Source organism: Octopus sinensis, linkage group LG22 (assembly GCF_006345805.1).
Source record: "Octopus sinensis linkage group LG22, ASM634580v1, whole genome shotgun sequence".
Classification (NCBI taxonomy): Eukaryota; Metazoa; Mollusca; class Cephalopoda; order Octopoda; family Octopodidae; genus Octopus; species Octopus sinensis.
This window is the reverse complement of record NC_043018.1, coordinates 13634139-13638776: the sequence shown is the minus strand read 5'-3', so window position 1 is coordinate 13638776 and position 4638 is coordinate 13634139.

The following is a 4638-nucleotide window of genomic DNA, read 5'->3' as shown; positions in this document are numbered from 1 at the left end:
GCTGTGTGGTAAGTAGCTTGCTAACCAACCACATGGTTCCGGGTTCATTCCCACTGCGTGGCACCTTGGGCAAGTGTCTTCTGCTATAGCCCCGGGCCGACCAATGCCTTGTGAGTGGATTTGGTAGACGGAAACTGAAAGAAGCCTGTCGTATATATGTATATATATATAAGTGTGTGTGTATATGTTTGTGTGTCTGTGTTTGTCCCCCTAGCATTGCTTGACAACCGATGCTGGTGTGTTTACGTCCCCGTAACTTAGCGGTTCGGCAAAAGAGACCGATAGAATAAGTACTGGGCTTACAAAGAATAAGTCCCGGGGTCGATTTGCTCGACTAAAGGCGGTGCTCCAGCATGGCCGCAGTCAAATGACTGAAACAAGTAGAAGAGAGTAAAAGAGAAAAGAGAGTATATAATCGCACAAGACAGAATATTCAAAGAGAAGATTCAAAGCAAAAACGAATACCGTAAATCCTCGAGTACAATCCGCATTTTCCCAAACATTTAAAGGTCAAAATTGTTCTAAACAGTGCGCGATTCAACGAAGGAATTGAATCTCGTGGAGAAACCATGCCTAACATTTTCTACACTCATGAGTTACCCAATGAGCGTTTATATGCGACCTCTTCTATAACAATTTGCGGTAAAAACCTAAACGTGCCTTTAATATGAAATGTTTACTTCTCAATTGCTAATTTATTACTGTTAAATAAAAATTTCAAAATAAAATTTGCAAAATCTTGAAGAAGTCTACACAAAATGAAGAAAATAATAAAACATAAAAATATAACCAGTTGTTGTTGTCCTCCTTGAGCTCCCCCGGTGCATAATAGGATTTAAACACTTGCATTTATACCATGTTGAACGACATACACACTTATGATCGTCACAGCATGTATCTTCCTTCGGTGGCAAAGAGGGTTCACAGAACCTTGAACAACCACGCTGGGATCTCTTAGTTCTGAACCTGGAAATAGCAACAATAGAAAGGAAGTTGTATAAAAAAAAAAAAAACAATTTAGAGATTCGATTGCTTAAATAAAGTTATCGACAAAATGATCCAGGTGAGTATAAGAATGTCTTACGCGCGCGTGCATAAACACCCCACACATATTGAAATATTTCAGTTTATCAGCAGTAGTAAAAAAAGAAAAGAGTGTACCCACTATTGAATTCTTTTTTATGACAACAGTTTCAGGCCAGTGCGACTGTCAGACAAGATCTATTTCCTTTCGTAAATCCGTCTGGTTTTATACACTTTATATTGATTTCCTTTCGTGTTGTCTATGTCCATCTTTGATATTGACCGAATTGTTTGTTTGTTTTTTATTGAAGTTTTTGCGTTGTGCTACTTCATAGAATGCAGTTGGGACTTAAAGACAATTTCAAAGCTCGCTATAGAATAAAGTTTTGCGTTAAAATGGAGGAAAACGCTGCAGAACTTATGAAATTCTCCAAACTGCTAATGGATAAATGTATATCGGCTGAGCATTTGTTTTTCACTGGTACAAGAGGTTCAAAGGTAGAAATGGTGTGAGAGACAAATGGAGACGTGGGAAGCATAGGGAGGTCAGAACATCAGAGCTGGTTGAGAAAATGCCCAATTTATTGAATGAAAATTGCCAATTTTCTCAACTGGTTCTGATGTGCTCAATGAAGACAATAAGCATACTGTTTAGAATTGGTGTGGCAAATGTTCACAGAATTATTCATGAAGATCTTAACAAGAGCAAAATTTGCTCTCGGGGGGGTCCCTAATGACGAACGAACTAAAGTAGGGAGGTGGTTGAGCTTATTACTTCCAATCCGAGAATGCCTGAGGCTCTATTGACCTGAGATGAAACCTAGATCTATTGTTATGATTCAGAGACCAAGAAACAGAGACGGTTAGACAAAGTAAACCACCGGGAAACTCATGATGATCCCCCTTCTCGATAGCAAGAGGATCATCTACATCAACTGGGTTCCCTCTGGCCAGACGGTCGACAATGATTACTTTGTAGAAGTTATGAGGGAGTTTAGGAAGAGACTTTGTCGCAAAAGGCCAGAGTTCTTCCACTCGGATTGGTGGTACCTGCATCAGGACAATGCACTAGACCACAATTCCATCCCTGTAACCAACTACGTGATAAAGATGGCTACTCCCCTTCACCCTCCCTACAATCCAGGCCTTTGTCCCCGTGACTTTCGGTTGTTACCCAAGCTGAAGGTGTACTTCGGAGACAATCATTTTGTGGACATTGAGAAGATGAAGGAGGCTTTGATTAGCGTCCTGGACATCTTCTCTTTGGAGGACTGGGGGGGGGGTGAAGAAGAACAGGAAAGGACAGTAAAATAGCATTCTATCTTGTTCGGAGAATGTTAAACAACGGCGTCGTCGAAGATAGCAAAATGCATCTTCTTCGGCAAGACTCAACCGTATGTTACACACATATATCCAGCAATTGTTTCCATGTCTTGGAATAAGGCTGAACCCCGAATAATATATATTGACCAAGGGTTCCAGATATTAAAATCCCTCGTTTAAAAATCTTTTATTCAAAATTTTAGTATGTAGTTTCAAATACCATATAAAAGGTGAAATATAATTTATTTTATATTTAAATTCGTATACAACGATATCAAATCGTGTTTATTAACATGCTCTTCCAGTATCTGTAGCAATGCTGAGGCAATTATATTCGGCACAAAATATAAAAACTGTATTTATCATAAGACTGTCGTTATTAAACTTTCTCGTTTAACTCTTTTCTGTCCAAATCATTTTCCTAAACGATTGCAAAGTGGAAGACTGATATTAGCCATTCAGAAACACACAATGACTTCACTTCAATCAAGCATTTCTTGCTTGTAATATGGTGTCTAAAGATTTCGTCGCTCCAAACCGCGACCTGGTCACTGAGATTGTTGCAGTGTAACGTCGATCGTGTCCAGGTTGCAGTTTAGAACGATGAAACATTTTGATACTACATTACTCTCTTTTACTCTCTTTTATTTGTTTCAGCCATTTGACTGCGGCCATGCTAGAGCACAGCCTTTTAGTCGAACAAATCGACCCCAGGACTTATTCTTTGTAAGCCTAGTACTTATTGTATCGGTCTCTTTTGCCGAACCGCTAAGTGACGGGGACGTAAACCCACCAGCATCGGTTGTCAAGCGATGTTGGGGGGGGAACAAACACAGATACACAAACATATACACACACATACATATATATATACATATATACGACAGTCTTCTTTCAGTTTCCGTCTACCAAATCCACTCACCAGGCTTTGGTTGGCCCAAGGCTATAGTAGAAGACATTTGCCCAAGGTGCCACGCAGTGGGAATGAACCCGGAACCATGTGGTTGGTAAGCAAGCTAGTTACCACACAGCCACTCCTGCACCTATATATAAAAAAAATTAAATATTAAACTACAAACAATGTAAGAATAAACCATTTTGTTTTTGAAGATATGACATTTAAGAATTGTTGAATTACAGACACACAAAGGTGGAGTCTGAGGGAGACTACTCTAAAAGGAAGATCCCCAAAGAGAAAGATCCCACTGTGGAAACTGAAAACTTTGTGTCTCGCCTTCCTGCTCGACAGGTGTATGACACACTCCTAACACCAACAAACCTGCACAGATGGGGTTTAGAGGGGCAACCAGCAGCGTAGATTCTGTGGAGAAAGGGGCACCCTGACACACATTGTGTCGAGCTTTGAACAGATTTTACTGAAGAGAAATAAAAGTGACACCATGACAATGTCTTTGTAACAGACAGCACACACTGTGAAACAGGTAAGTCTCAAGAAACATTATCAGCAACAGTAGTCAAATTCTTGGAAGAGAAATGCCAGTGAGGACAGCAAAAGGACAAGTAAAGAAAATAGATGGGGACCGAATATGGGATGTTGATGTAGACCAAAGGGAAATATTGCATCAATCACTTGACGTTTCTTTTCTTTGTTCCAACCTAAGGAATATATATATATTTGCAAAATCTGAATTAGCAAAGCTAGACAGGAGGACTAGGAGGGAATTCAATATGAATGGAGGACTCTACCCAGAGGCAGGAGTAATAAGATTATATTTACCTAGAAAGGAAGGTGGAAGAAGGTTAGTATCTGTAGAATACTGCGTGGAGTTAGCTAGAGTAGACTCCTACTTTCTTTTTATTCTTTTCTTTTATTCTTTTACTTGTTTCAGTCATTTGACTGCGGCCATGCTGGAGCACCGCCTTTAGTGGAGCATATCGACCCCGGGACTTATTCTTTTGTAAGTCCAGTACTTATTCTATCGGTCTCTTTTGCCGAACCGCTAAGTTACGGGGACGTAAACACACCAGCATCGGTTGTCAAGCAATGCTAGGGGGACAAACACAGACACACAAACATATACACACACACATATATATATACATATATACGACAGGCTTCTTTCAGTTTCCATCTACCAAATCCACTCACAAGGCATTGGTCGGTCCGGGGCTATAGCAGAAGACATTTGCCCAAGATGCCACGCAGTGGGACTGAACCCGGAAACATGCGGTTGGTTAGCAAGCTACTTACCACACAGCCACTCCTGCGCCTACGTAGATAATAGTGAAGGAAGTTAATTAAGAATTGCTAGAGTCACAGCAGGACATAGA